We start from the raw sequence: 16258 nt of genomic DNA, 5'->3' as shown, positions 1-16258 counted from the left end.
GAGAGAAAAGCTGGTCGTTATGTGAACATACTCTGTGCAATGGACCAGGTGTGTCTGGACGACTCCACCTCACCGTAACACAGGCCATAAATACCAGAAAATGCAACTCTTCGATTTCCTTTTCAATTCGTGTTTCTAAAGACTCCTAAAAACTTTCATTCTTGTGTATTGTAAGAATTCCTAAGCAACGCAAATAAAGTGTTTAGTGACAGAAGTAACTTGAAAAAATATACAAAATGCAAAGAATTGATTAAAACAAAAATAAAAAGTTGGGTAAACATGCACAAGGAGAACAGACTGAGTGATAAGTAATAAGGTGGAGACCATATGCACCAGTGATTGGACACAGATGAAAACAACTGTGAAAGGTGAAAACAATCGTTAACAACCTTTAAGACCTTCAGCAGCTCCACCCTCATTAGTGTCACCTGTAGTTCTGACACTAATGAGGGTGGAGCAGAAAAATCATAAAAGAGGGAAACAAAGGAAACAGACACACAAAGAGACTTCTTACATAAACAACAGATTGTCACACTAACAGAATAACCTAAACTAAGCAAAATAATGTGAATGATCATGATTAAAATTATCTGGCTAATACATTGATATGAACAACAAAAATCTGTTTAGATTTAGTTTCAAAGATTTCTGAACCTAATAGAATTTAATGCAATAACAGGCTCTGAGTTCTTTGTGAGGTGGCTAAAATCAATGTTTTTCATGCAAGTCTGCCTTAAGTTGAACATCCTGCAAGATTCTGCTGTTTTCTAGCAGGTTATTTTCCCAGTGTCCAATCATAAATATTTTAGTGGCTGCAGATTTTTAGTATTTTATAAATTCATATCAGAGAAGCTCAAAACTGTTCAAATTGCTCTCCAGGGCAAAGATGTTCGATTTCAGCAATTTCCTGCTTCACACCCACATTCACATAAGGCTGAAGGTTTGAAAGTAATAGTTGTTGGCAGCAGAGGCTGCGGGCATAGGCAAATGTTTGGAGGCCCTGGGGTACTGCAGAGTGCACAACAGCTGCAGGAAATAAATGAATAGATGAGAAATCTGAAGTTATAGGTGCAGATTGCAGAGGCAAATCCTCTCTACATGCAACTAGCTGATGAGGTTTCTCTTCTTTGCACCAGTTTAGAGATGATGGGCAAACACATGTTTGTTGCTTTGTTGGCAGAGCAGCACTCACTTTCTGAAGTACAGGAAAAAAGGATTTAACTGTTTTGGTTAAACACATTCTAAATTACGGTGACCCAGTGTCTTTGATTTTTGTATTATTATTATTATTATTATTATTATTCTTGTTCCCTGGTCAGTTGTGTCTTATGTCACTCCTGTCTCTGTGTTCCGTGTTCCCTTAGTTTAGTGTCAAGTCCACAACTCCTGCTTTACTTTGACATAAGACAAGGGACTGTCAGTGTGTCTAGTTTTGCTTCACCCTGGTCTCCTCATGTTGATTGCTCCCAGCTGTGCTCCCCTCATGTGCCTCATTTCCTCGTTTCCCTCAGTGCATTTTCGCCCTGTGTTTCTCTCTGTCAGTGTCGCGTCGTCCCCTCACCGTGCTGTGTGTTTCTCCTTCCATGCTCCCTGTGAGCTCTGTCCCTAGTTTACAGGTTTCCCAGTGTTTCTGTTATTAGTTCCCAGTTTCTAGTTTTGTTTTTGCAAGTTTATTTTTGTGAAAATTATGCCACTGCATTAAAGCAGCCTCTTTAAGTTAATTCCTCTGTTTGAGTGTTTTGTGTTTGGGTCCTACATCCTGCCTGCCACACGGCCATACCATGACATACACAAACATCTTAGTTTAGAATGTCTTTGTTTACAAGAAATGAAAAAGTTTTTCACTGAGGGAAAAGCACAAAATATTTCATGTTTAGTTGTTCTTTTTTTCATGTAAATTGATAATGCAAAATTTATTTCAAGACGTTTTTCAACCAACTGTAAAACTACATGAACAAATAAGAAAAGAAAATAACACTTAGTACAAGTAGCTGCTACTACAGCTCACCTGGTTGAGGCAACCCATATGGTGAAAGTTACTCGGGGGCCTGGGTGAATAATAATGAGGCCTAATTTCCAGAAATCTAAAAAACAAATTGCTTAGTCAATTTATAACCCTCTATAAATGCATTTCTTCTTGAATTTGCAGAATCTAAGTTTTAATGACTAGTTATGTTTGTTGAACATTATCACTAATGCTCACAGGGAAATAGACAATGTGAGCAGTGGTGGTCGACTGAGCTAGAAAGTGAATAGAGGTGAGAGAACAGCAAAAACAAAGTGGTGACTTATAGGAAGAAGACAGAAAACTGTGTAGACTTATTCCCTTTCAATTTATTTGACAGTAGTGTAACCCAACTGAAACTGGGTCCAGCTGCACTCTGTGGACTCTTTCTATAAAGAGTGCGTGCAGCTTATTTAAATGATTTATTCATTAGTTCTGAGGATTCGATTTGGTTTTCCAGAAATACCAAGTTGTTAATAAGCTAAACTCTTTTCAATACAACCTAAAGTCCTACAAGCTTTAATATCCATGAGTTATTAGTTTAACTAAGGTTGCAGTTTTTTCCCCCAGTGTAATTGGCTCAACCAGACCCATTTTTATTTAGTATGCGTAATGAAATTTTTACACAGAGCATTTGTGTTGCACAAAGAAATGTGATATAGGATGGTACTTTTTATTTTTCTGTAACTGTTTAAAAAAAAAGTAGACAGAAATGTCCCTCTAACGTGTTTTCCAAAGGTGAATTTGTCATTTAAGCTTCTGGAAAAGTCAAAGTGTTTCCTTGGATGAGCCAGAAATGCTCTTAATTTTTTATTCTTAAATGGAAAATAAAACGGATGATCAAATACGATATGAGATATGTGACATGTTATAGCATGAGCATGCATGGCTGAAAGTGGAACCAGGCTGGGTCCTCCAGTACCCCCAGCTAACGAGGCGTGATGCTGGCCGGGCTCTCCAGAACCCCCAGCTAATGAGACAGAATGCTGGCTGGGTTCTCCTGAGCCCCCAACTGAGGCAGACGAAGTCTGGACGGGCCCCTCAGACCCTCCAGTGGAGGCGGACGGCTGAAACAGTTCTCCTGAACTGCCAGCGGAGACAGACAGCGGCATAGGAGCCGTGAAGCGCTGGATTGGCTCACCAGAGCTTCCAGCAGGAGCTGATGCAGGGCCAGAAGGCGTTGAGATCCCTGGCTGAGTGTGTGACTGACCAGGTGGCTGAGTGGCTGACAGAACTGAAGACTGCGCTACAGGTAGCGGGGCTGAAGACTGCGCTACAGGTAGCGGGGCTGATTGTGGTGGAGTGGTTGACTGGACTGCAGGCTGGGCGGCTGACTGAGCTATAACCTTAGCTGAAGGCAGTAATGATGGTTGTAAAGCAGGTGGTGGAGTGGAAGACTGAGCTAGCGGCAACTGAACAGGGGACTGAACTGAGGGTTGAAGCCCAGCAGGCTCTACTTTCTCCAAGGGTCCAGAGGTGGCAACAGTCACGAACTCAGCCTCTGGGGAAGCCCTGGGGAGAATCTCTCTCTGTGTAGCCTGACTGGGCCAAAAGGTCTACTAACTGTGCGTCGACTAACTCCAAACCTCCAGACTCTGAGCTCCCTGATACAGGGTTGAATACTTCTGAGGCCACTGACTCTGGGTCAACATCCTCAAAGTCCATTGACTCAGAAATCAGAGTTGTTACATTAACTGACACGGGCTTAACAGTTTTTAAGCTCACAGGTTCTAAGCTAACTGTGGCTGAGCTAACAGTCTCAAACATAGCGGAACAGATCTGTCTTCTCAGTTTTAAAATCAAGAAAAAAAGAAGCACCAGATTTCTTCTCAGAGAGGCGACTTGGCAGCAAAAACAGTCTCAAAATTGCCAGTCAACATAGAAGAACTCTCTTGAACTTTCCTGGTCTTAGTGAGTGAATTAGTTCTGATGGCAGAGTGTTTTACTCACTGCGGCGTTCTGTGCTGCAGGTCCAATAACAGCCGCCTCAAGAGAGAGTGGAGGTGTGGTGGGGTGAAGATGGCGAGGGCGCCGTTTCTCCCTTAAGGGAGGATTGAGCGATTTGGCAATAAACAACGACGGGAAAGGCCGCTGATGCCGAGAATACCAAGAGGTGAGGGCTTCCAGGAGGGCAGCTGAATTTTCCTTGCCCGGACCGCCCATGCCAAATAGTTCAAAACAGAGCCTCGCCCTCAAATCTGTCATTATTTGCTTTAGTCCTTTAATATCCACAAAACTGACAGCAGAGGTAGTGGATGACAAGAGGTGATCAAGAAACACTACCTCCAGTTGCCTCTTGTAGGGATTTGCAGCGCGGATTATCCTCCGGTAATAATCCCACAGCTGAGCGAGATACTCCCCCTATGAGGCGAAACGTGAGTCCGCTGGATCCATGCGGGTCGAGTCGTTTTGTCAGCGCTCTGTGTGCGGGCAGGCAGAGGTGAGTATCAAAATGCAGGACTCAGAGACTGAATTCAACTCAAAAACCACAGCTTTATTACTGGCACGAAACAAAACATGAATCAAACTGAGGAAACCACAAACTGGAACACACAGGCAAAATCTGAGGGTACGAAGCGACACTGACACAAAGAAACACGGGGCTTAAATACACTGAGGAAGTCATCAAGGAATGGGAAACAGGAGGGAGACACAGCTGGGAGAGATTAAGGCTAACAAGACAGGGGGAGCGAAGCTAGAAACACTGACATAAGACAAACCTTTAAAATAAAGCAGGAAATAATTTACAAAGATGCAGACTTGACACACACTAAATATGAGGGCACAAGACATAAAACCTAAGAACAAAACCTTAAACCAGAATAAACTGGAACTAATAAACAACAAAGCATAACAAAAGCATCAGAATACAAACCATAATACAAAGGAATATAAGAAACTGAAAACGCTGGGTCAAAATGACCCAGAACCGTGACAAATATTCAACCTGTTAATTCTGAAATGTTTACATCCCATCCTCAAAACAAAAACAGTCCAAATCAGAACATTCACAAAAAGCCATTGAAGCTCAGGGAACAGTTCAGAACCTGGAGGGCCAAGCACAGGAGTCCAGGAAGAAACAGTTCAGGGGGCCGATGCAGAGGTTGACGGCACTGAGTTCTACCCACAGTTCTGGAGGCCAACCATGGAGCCAGCGGCAGCGATGAGTCCGGCTAGTGGAAAACGGCAGCAACAACGTTCAGTAGGCCGCCCATGATGGCACAGCCTGGAAAGTGTCCGGTGGTGCTGGACGTGGACGAGCAGGCCGTGCTGGACATGGACGTGGATGACCAGGCCATGGACGAACCAGAAGACTCACTGGTAGCTTGGTGGACAGCAGGCACGCAGGACCAGATGGTGGCTTGGCAGCCGCAGGCGATGGTGCTGCAGGCAACGGAATTGAAGCTGCAGGCTTGTAGCAGGAGGGGGCTAAACGGAATCACCAGAGCCGTCAGCGGACGCGAGGTGGTGATGGCCGGGCTCTCCTGAACCCCCTGTTAAGATAGAAAGCAGGACAGACTCCTTGGAGTCCCCAGCGGAGACAGACGGCAGCAGGTATGGAGACCCCTGGCTGAGCTGAAGACTGAGGTTGTAGTGGTGGCTGTTGTGATTTTCCTGAGCCTCCAGAAAACGGCTGGACAGAATCACCCGAGCCTCCAGCGAGGACAGACATGGGTGCAGGCACCTGCTGGACACTAACTGTTCCCACCCAAGGAGTAGGTAAGGGTGCGGAGGTCGGCTGTGTCCTGGCAGGCCTCACCTCAGGGACCGGCACGAGTGCTGGGGCAGACCGGACACTAGTCACTCCCACCCGAGGAGTAGGTATGGGTGCAGGAGGAAGCTGGTTCACGTCTGTCCTCACCCTGTGAGCCAAGACAGGCACCGGCAATGGCTGGGCGTCTGCTGTCCCCACCCGAGTTACAGGTATGGGTGCAGGGACTAGCAGATCCTCAGCCAGCCTGGGAACCGGACCAGGGACCAACTGCCCCCCCACCCGGGAAACTGATAAGGGTGCAGGAGAACAAGACTGCAGTTGCCCTGTGAACAGGAGCACAGAGAGGCAGAGGAAAAGGCTCAGAAACAGTCACTGAAGCAGAAGAAATTGCAAAGCCAAACCCAGTCTTTTCAGATGCAGCATGGAGAGTTGCAGAAACTGTGTCTAAGAAAACTGGCTCAAAAACATGGTGAAAGGATCCAAACAGAGGAGGCCATCCATCTTCATCCGCTTTATCCGAGGCCAGGTCGCGGGGGCAGCAGCCTAAGCAGAGAAGCCCAGACCTCCCTCTCCCCAGCCACCTCCTCCAGCTTATCCGGGGAAACACCAAGGCGTTCCCAGGCCAGCCGAGAGATATAATCTCTCCAGCGTGTCCTGGGTCTGCCCCGGGGCCTCCTCCCGGTGGGACATGCCCGGAACACCTCACCCAGGAGGCATCCTTGTCAGATGCCCGAACCACCTCAACTGGCTCCTTTCGATGTGGAGGAGCAGCGGCTCTACTCTGAGCCCCTCCCGGATGGCCAAACTTCTCACCCTATCTCTAAGGGAGAGGCCAGCCACCCTTCGGAGGAAGCTCATTTCTGCCGCTTGTATCCGCGATCTCGTTCTTTCGGTCACTACCCACAGCTCGTGGCCATAGGTGAGGGTAGGGACGTAGATCGACCGGTAAATTGAGAGCTTACACTCAGCTCCCTCTTCACCACGCCGAGATACTTGAACTCCTCCACTTGGGACAGGAACTCATCCCCGACCCGGAGTGGGCACTCCACCCTTTTCCGGCTGAGACCCATGGCCTCAGATTTGGAGGTGCTGATCCTCATTCCCGCTGCTTCACACTTGGCTGCGAACCGTTCCAGTGCGAGCTGGAGGCCCTCACCTGATGAAGCCAACAGAACCACGTCATCCGCAAAAAGCAGAGATGAGATTCTGAGGCCACCGAAGCGAAAGCCCTCCGCCACTTGGCTGCGCCTAGAAATCCTGTCCATAAAAATTATGAACAGAACCGGTGACAAAGTGCAGCCCTGGCGGAGCCCATCACCCACCGGGAACGAGTCCGACTTATTGCCGGCAATGCGAACCAAACTCTTGCAACGGTTGTATAGGGATCGAATGGCCTGTAGCAATGGGCCAGACACCCCATACTCCCGCAACACCTCCCACGGGACACGGTCGAATGCCTTCTCCAAGTCCACAAAACACATGTAGACTGGTTGGGCAAACTCCCATGCACCCTCAAGTATCCTTGAGAGGATAAAGAGCTGGTCCAGTGTTCCGCGACCAGGACGAAAAACCGCATTGTTCCTCCTGTATCCGAGGTTCGACTAGCGGACGAACTCTCCTTTCCAGCACCCTGGCATAGACTTTCCCAGGGAGGCTGAGGAGTGTGATCCCCTGTGGTTGGAACACACCCTCCGTCTCCCTTCTTAAAGATGGGGACCACCACCCGGTCTGCCAGTCCAGGGGTACTGCCCCTGATCTCCACGCAACATTGTAGAGGCGTGTCAACCAGGACAGCCCTACAACGTCCAGAGCCTTCAGGAACTCGGGCGGACCTCATCAACACCAGGGCTCTGCCACCAAGGAGTTGTTTAACTGCCTCAGTGACCTCGCCCCGGAAATTGGCGGGTCATTCCCTCATCCCCAGACTCTGCTTCCTCCTCGGAAGACGTGTCAGTGGGATTAAGGAGGTCCTCGAAGTATTCCTTCCACCGCCTGACAATTTTCTCAGTTGACGTCAGCAGTGCTGCGCCAGCACTATACACAGTGCAGGTAGAGCACCGCTTTCCCCTCCTGAGACGCCTGACGGTTTGCCAGAATCTCTTCGAGACAGTCCGAAAGTCTTTTTCCATGGCCTCTCCGAACTCCTCCCACACCCGAGTTTTTGCTTCAGCCACTGCCCGAGGCGCATTCCGCTTGGCCTGTCGATACCTGTCGGCTGCCTCCGGAGTCCCACAGGCTAACCAAGCCCGATAGGACTCCTTCTTCAGCCTGGTGGCTCCCTTCACCTCTGGTGTCCACCATTTGGTTCGGGGGTTACCACCACGGCAGGCACCAACCACCTTGCAGTCGCAGCTCACTGTAGCAGCTTCGGCGATGGAGACGCTGAACATGGTCCATTCAGACTCAATGTCCCCAGTCTCCCTCGGAATGCTGTTGAAGATCTCACGGACTGGGGCCTCTGCTAGACGTTCCCAGCACACCCTCACTACACGTTTAGGTGCACCGGGTCTGTCCAGCGTCCTCCCCCGCCACCTGATCCAACTCACCACCAGGTGGTGATCAGTTGACAGCTCAGCCCCTCTCTTTACCCGAGTGTCCAGAACATATGGTCGCAGGTCTGGTGATATGATTACAAAATCGATCATCGACCTGCGGCCTAGAGCGTCCTGGTGCCACGTGCACTTATGGACACTCTTATGTTCGAACAAGGTGTTCGTTATGGCCAAACTGTGATTTGCACAGAAGTCCAATAACAAAACACCACTCGGATTCAGATCAGGAGGCCGTTCCTCCCAATCACGCCCCTCAGGTCTCGCTGTTGTTACCCACGTGAGCATTGAAGTCTCCCAGCAGGACAACAGAGTCTCCAGATGGGGCACCTTCCAGCACCCCCAGGGACTCTAAGAAGGCTGGGTACTCTGAACTGCCACTCGGCGCATAAGCGCAGATGACAGTCAGGACCCGTTCCCCGACCCTAAGGAGCAGGGAACAAACCCTCTCATCCACCGGGAAAAACCCCAACGTACCAGCAGCAAGCCGAGGGGATATTAGAATATCCACCCCAGCCCGCCGCCTCTCACCAGGGGCAACTCCAGACTGAGACAGAGTCCAGCCCCTCTCCAGGAGACTGGTTCCAGAGCCCAAGCCATGCGTAGAGGTGAGCCCGACTATATCTAGCCGGTACCTCTCAACCTCACGCACTAACTCAGGCTCCTTCCCCACCAGAGAGGTGACATTCCATGTCCCTATTGCCAGTCTTGGCAGCCGGGGATCAGTCCGGCAGGGCCGCCGCTCCTGGCCGCCGCCCAGCACACAATGCACCCGACCCCTATGGCGCCTCCTGCGGGTGGTGGGCCTGTGGGAGGATGGGCCCATGTCTCCTCTTCGGGCTGTGCCCGGCCGGGCCCCATGGACTAAGGCCCGGCCACCAGACGCTCGCCCTCGGGCACCCTTCCCGGGCCTGGCTCCAGGGCGGGGCCCCGGTAACCCTATCCCGGGCAGGGTAAACTGTTCCCTCGATATTCTCTTCATAAGGCTCTTCCGAATCGCTCTTTGTCTGGTCCCTCACCCAGGACCAATTTGCCATGGGAGACCCTACCAGGGGGCAAAAGCCCCCAGACAACATAGCCCCTGGGATCCCTGGGACACACAAACCCCTCCACCACGATAAGGTAGCGATTCACGGAGAGGACAGAGGAGGCCATGGAACATTAAACTTGACCTGATATGCCAGCTCTAAAACACTTAGTCCTAGTCTTTTAGCCAGTTTAGAAAGGGGAATGCAGTTTTATTTTTTACTAGCTGAGGTGATGGTGTGTGATCTAATTTAAGTTGAAAACCTTCAGTATTTACAGGCAGAGGAGGGAATCCAGCAGGAACGTCAAATGAAATGATATTCTCCAAGCTAGCAAACAGGGCAGAAAAACGGTCCATAAGTTCTGGTTCAGATTCAACAGTTGGAGATATTGTCCTGTGCAGTGCAGCAAACAGTCTGTAGAATAACATTTTTAACGTCATGAATGAGCTTATTATTGACCAAGTCAGAATCAGAAAATTCACCAACAGATTTGCAAATGTTATCATTATTAGAAACCACACGACTATTTTGTACCACTGAAAGCAACTTCTGTTAAATAACTAACTGTAAATCAGAAAACTGTTCAAAGAAGTAAAATTCTTTTGCCCCATTTTTGTCGGCATCTTGTATTTGGAACATAGACACACAAAAGATGGATTATAACCATCACGACATGCTCCAGGGGTTTTTGAAATTCCATTATAAATCATAGAAAAGAGCATTTTTGCCATGTTGGTGTTTTTTCTAACCAGATGTGATGAGTGAGAGAGTGGATAGTGAAATCACATGCTCAGTGGAATAATCCTATGATTTGGGTCTTTTTTCCCCTCATCTTTTCTTTTTTTAAGTAAATCAATTATTCTTAAGCGAGAAGACCTGATGCTTGGGATTCTTAACCATATGTCACAATGTGTGACAATTTTAGCATAATCAACCTATAGTGTGGAAAGTTGGAGTACCACTGTGCAGTCCCTCCATAGGGATGGGTGTTTGATAATATCTCTGAGGTCTCTGTAGCAGAGGTGGACTTTGTGTTTTTACTCTGGTCAGGCAGCTGAAAACCAAAACCTGACCTTCAGGTGGTAGATATGGTAGCTCCTTGATCGACATGTAAATTTTTTGAGACCTTTAGCTCCAGGGTCCAAGGCAAACAAAACGTTTTGTTAACTGTTTTCCATTATGATTTTTATTTTGAAATGTGGTTGACCAGTTATAGCATGCTGGCATCCCGTGTGCAGCATCAAACTTTCAGTCTACCAGCAAAGCCAGTCTTGTCAAATGGGAGCAGTTTGAAAAAAATATGTGGAACAACTAGTGTGTTGCTTGTGCTTTAAAGACTGGAAAGCATTTGGAGGGGAAATTCTCCCATTTACAAAGGGGGGATTATTATATTACATTTGGGTGGGCAGTCATCAACTGCAGTGAGATAAAGACTAAATGAACCAATCTAAACAAAACTTTGCACAAACATTGTCAGAGTGTAACACACGATACTTTACCACTGCTGAATGTGGAGAAAGTTAGGATTTTGGGCTTACGTTCTCTAGGAATCGACTAAGGAGCGAATGACACACAGCTAAAAGAGCAGTCAACATTTATTCAAAACAAAACCAAAAACAGTCGTTCAACAGTTCCAATAGTCCATATTTGTCAGTCCGTGTGTTCAGAGTTCAGTGTTCAGTGTTCTTTTCAGTTCAGGTGTGTGAGTGTGTATAGTGTTAATGTTAGTAGTACTACCCGGGTAGTTAGTGTATTGTTCTGAGATCTCATAAGCTTATCTGTCAAGAAGTAACGCAGTTGTCACTTCTAAGTAGGCTGGAAACCTTTCCTGCATTGCAGCTGGGGATCCGGAATCCTGGCTCGCAACTTCAAACTCCAACAAAAAAAGCAACCTGCACAGGGCAGTGAACATATTTTACATGAATATCATATAACAACTTAATCAACACTAGTGACCAAATGCCTCTCACTCTTTGTATATAACGACTTAATGCAATCAATAAAAAAAATTATTCAACGAACCTTAAAACAATTTCCACATCATACAAATTTAACTCAAATCTCATATTTTGTGAACAGCAGTCACATCAATCCAATGAATTGAGAGAAAGCACATTACTGATGCATGAGGAAAGTGCAAAACGTGGTCGCAGTACTATTTAGCCAAAGACTGCTCATATTTATCATCTCATTACAATAAATAAAACTTACCTACTAGCTTCCAAAGAAATATTTCCGATTGGCTTAAAACATTCACAAGTGAAGAAATAAAAAGATAATACAGCACTCAAAAGGAACACATGAAATTTACATTATACTAAGCTAATGATTAGCTTGCTATGCTAGCGCAGTTAGTCAACTCACCGGAAATGAACAAAAACCACAAAAGCAGAGGTACATCGGCATCAACAAAAAGTGTCCGTGTTTCCCAACAAGCGGAAGAGTAAAATCCAATTTGTGTCTTCACACATAACCCTTTTCTTGAACAAGGATTAAAGAAAAACTCTGTGAGTAGCACCGACCAGCATACGTAGCCTTAGCGCTATTCTCCTTCTCTACATCAACTCAAGTTCACAAGCACTAAACAATCTCATAGTGCCACCTACTGACATTCTTTGGGAACAGCAGTTCATTTTCACGAGGCAAATTTTAGGTGGGTTACAAGAGCAATTAACATCTTTATCAGGGTTGTCATAAAAGTAATGCCTGGGGGCCAAAAACAATCCAGCACCCTGAACGGATTTTTATTCTTTCTCTCTCTCTCCTTTTCATGATTTATCTGGTTATCTTATCTTAACCCCCCCCCCCCCCAAAAAAAAACCCAACAACAACAAAAAACAACTTGCTATTGAAATTTCACTTATGGTAATAATGCTGGGGCATATTTATCCCTCTCCAATTATCTTCCAATATATATTAGACAATCAGTTCGGTTTAAATGCTCAATTTGTTTTTCCACAAGTTAACAGGATTAACAGGACTTCATGATCATGGTGAATAGGTCAAATAAATCTTCAAATTAAATAATAATAATAATAATAAAGTATTGTGCAGGGTTTTCACCAAGTAGGCCAATAACTACAAAGACCTAAAATAAATTCATGTCCAAAGTTAGATGTACTGAGTCAATAAAAGAAAAAGAAAAAGAAAAAAACCCAAACCAAACACACACACATAAAATAGAAAAAGTAAACACTAAGCTTAAAAAGCTTAATACACATTGAAGGGTTTATCATCGGTATATAAGACTGTTTTGCTTGTATGACATTAGAACAGAGGTGGGCAACTCCAGGCCTCGAGGGCCGGTGTCCTGCAGGTTTTAGATATCACCCTGGGTCACAACTGAATTAAATGATTAGTTCATTACCAGGCCTCTGGAGAACATCAAGACATGTTGAGGAGGTAATTTAGCCATTTGAATCAGCTATGTTGGATCAAGGACACATCTAAAACCTGCAGGACATCGGAATTGAGTGCCTGGAGTTGTCCACCCCTGGGTTAAATGTCTATGCCTGCTTAGCAGTGATTGTTGCATGCTGAAGGATTTGTGAGAAATATTTTACAAAAAATACATTTTAAAAGAAATCAAATATTCAAGGATGACACGCAGAGCCAAGAGATAACAGGATAACATAAGTATGTATTCAATGATGCAAGAACAAAAAAAAAAAAAACAAATGCAGAATTTATGTTAGATTTGTTAGAACCATGGATTTAGAGAATGTTTGCTTCCTCATACTAATGTACATCATTTGCCCAGGTAATGATCAGCAAATCAATTTTCCCCAACCTTTTTTGTAAACAGAGTTTGAGCAACATTTGCAATGCAATTCAATTATCTTGCTGATGTTCTCATTTTGTATAACACACAGGTGCCTCCAGTTCTCCAGAGGCCTGGTAATGAACTAATCATTTGATTCAGGTGTGTTGACCCAGGGTGAGATCTAAAACCTGCAGGACACCGGCCCTTGAGGCCTGGAGTTCGACACCTGGTATAACAGGTCAAGTGTGTGTAGAAAAAATTAAAAAACAAAATTAAAAAACAACAATAGTGTGACTCACCAATGATTGTGAGCGATTCCAGATGTCGGATACGTTTCAGCCAGGACTGTAGATGACATGGGATGCGCTCTCTCAGGTTGTCATAGTGAACAAACAGGGACTTGAGCGAGGTCAGGCCCCTCAATGCATTCTCAGATGGTACGGATTCTGGGTAATTCACCAGCTCCAGAGCAGTCAGTACTGGGCCATCATATGCTCCTATAGAACCAAAGAAAAAGACGTGACTCACTAAGACTGTGTGACGGTTCCTGATGAGACTGTTCAACCGCAAAGCTTTGGTAGTAAGTAAACCTTTGATTTCTTTGTGTCGAGAGCAAGAGTGCACACAGGAACATAAACCTCTACAAATTAATGATGTTTTCTTGTGAGTAGCTTTTCAAGTGTAAAAGGTGACTATAAGCCTGCATCAGAACCAGTACACAGAACAGAATGCCTTTATATAATAAATTGAATCAGGAGGCATCCCAGAAGTGTTCTGCTGCATGAGCTAACAGAGATCAGGCTTACCTGGTTTTTCTGGGTCCAAGGGATATAAGCAATCATTAGGAATCTGTACTTCTAGGTGGTAGCTGCTAGTAAATGTTTGAGCTTCTTCAGCTTCCACAGCAGGTTGTGGAAGACGTCACAGGGCACCAGTTTCAACATCCCCAGCCCCTCACAGTCAAGCTGGTGGAACAGCAAGTACTGGAGGTTGACCAAGTGTGACACGGTGTTAATGAACTCTGCAGTGTTTGGGATCTCGATGTTGCACATGCTCAGCTGAGTCAGCCGCTCTGATAGAGGCTCAATCTGACACTCCTGTAGCACTGGTTCTTCCCAGACAGCTTGTCCTGTAAATGGCACACTGCAATCCGGGTAATCTTGCGCTGGTTTAGTGTGTTCCAGAAGCCAGATGTGTAGTGTAGGAGGCTGAAGAGCACCACTGTGTAGTTCTTCCATAGGGATGGTTGGTCAATGAGTTTTTGTGGTCGTTGAAGCAAAGGCAGACTAAATGTTTTTCTTTTGTGTTCAGGTAGCTGAACACCAACATCAAAACTTCAGGTGGGAGATGTGGTAGATCTTTCATGTTAACCGTTTGAGCTTTAGCTGCGGGTCTGAGGTTCTTCTGGCCTAGCTCCCCACTTGTTTATGCAAATTCAACCACTGGTGAGGCTGCAGCTTTCCAGTAAGTAGCGCTTTACGTTGAAAGTAATGAAAAGCTCAAATGCAGATTTGTTCAAAGGTTGGCTGCACCTGTAAAAAAAACAAACAAACAACAGATTTTCCATCTGTGGCACCCCGGGGAGGGAATGGCCACATTAATATTAGTTGTGTAAAACAGACGAGTTGGGGGGACACTTTTCACTAATATATGTATTTATTTTCAGTTTATTTAAAAGAATAGAAAACCATATGAAGCTGCTTTTACAGGTCGGTAAACGGTGTTCAGACCAAAAATGTTGTTTGATGTTATTGCTGTCACCCATGTTACTGTAAAGAGAGGGGTTAAGGCAGTTCGCCTGAGTTATTTACCTGTAAACGTGTTACAAAAGGGAGGGATGTCCCGCCCGGCCGCATTACGGACCAAGCTCATTAGGTAAAAAAAAAAAACCTCATACATGAAGTGGGGAAATTACTGCATCATGGAAGCCAAAGCATTAACAGGCAACCTATAATACCCCATGAAGTCAGTGCAAGTGGCATGGGGCATTTGGCTCACTGACATTCCTATATAATCAATGGCAATCCTATATAATACCAACTCAGCCATGTGGGTATTTAAGCATATCATTACCAACTTCCAGTGTAGATATTGATGTGCTCCCAATTAGTTTCTGGAGTGTTTTTTTCCTCCCCCAGACCAGACCTTGATAAATGCACTGCACTACAAAGCATCATCCTGATGCCACTAAGTACCAGCAGATGGCAGCACTACATCATAAACATCTCAGACTATCGTTCTGAGTTAGTAGAAACTTAAAGTACTACATGGGATACACAAAAGGCACTGAGGCCAACATCCAAATCTCCCATACCCAACTATTGAGAATAACTGATTCATTTATTTGTTTTTTTGGCTCTACCACAACCACATCTTTGAAATACAACCTCCAGTTTGCATTTATGCCAACGTGTAAAGGAGTTTGTAGTTGGGCTGCATTTCTCTTTAAAAATCAGTGTGTTTAAACATGTCAGTTTAGAGAGTTAAATCCCAACATTTCATGAGGAGACTGTTTAAGTCCTAAATTCTTCTTTTCTGAAAGAATGAGCACTTATGTTATTGCAATGAACTGAACTGGCATATAAAAATATATAAATTAATACTTAATATTTAAATTAATAACGGGAATTTTTAAAACTCTTATTTGTGAGGAAAAATATTTATAAATCATTTATAATCCAGACTTGGGTGCCACACAAGCACTTTTTTAAAAATTGTAAACAATTTCCATATTTTAAGCCATTTATTCCACAGCTTGCAAATCTTCTTACTGGAGTAATCAGGTTTAACTTATCCTGTTCTCCTCTGCTGCAGCGTCTTACCTACGCTATACTAACCTTTTCTCTCTCTCCCCCCACCCGCACCGAATGCACTCATTTGCATAAATTCCTGATGCTGGGATTTTAACTATAAACCAAACCTTTAAGGCACAGGTATTCACAGCTTTACTTAACCAAGCCAACATTAATCCAATAAAATAAATTTAGTTCAACTATAACCATGAATGTACTTATTAAATTACTAATTACACAAAATAAGTTTAGCAACAACAAATATAAATCCTAAATATATATTGTCAATGGTGTGGTAACTTTTATTGTCCCCAATGGGAAATTGATTTGCAATATGTCCATACAGAGAGACAAAAACAAACAAACGCCACACAGACACAGACACACACACACACACGCACACACA

The sequence above is a fragment of the Oreochromis aureus genome, linkage group 11 (genome assembly GCF_013358895.1).
Source record: "Oreochromis aureus strain Israel breed Guangdong linkage group 11, ZZ_aureus, whole genome shotgun sequence".
Classification (NCBI taxonomy): domain Eukaryota; kingdom Metazoa; phylum Chordata; class Actinopteri; order Cichliformes; family Cichlidae; genus Oreochromis; species Oreochromis aureus.
Note: the sequence above shows the minus strand (reverse complement) of the source record.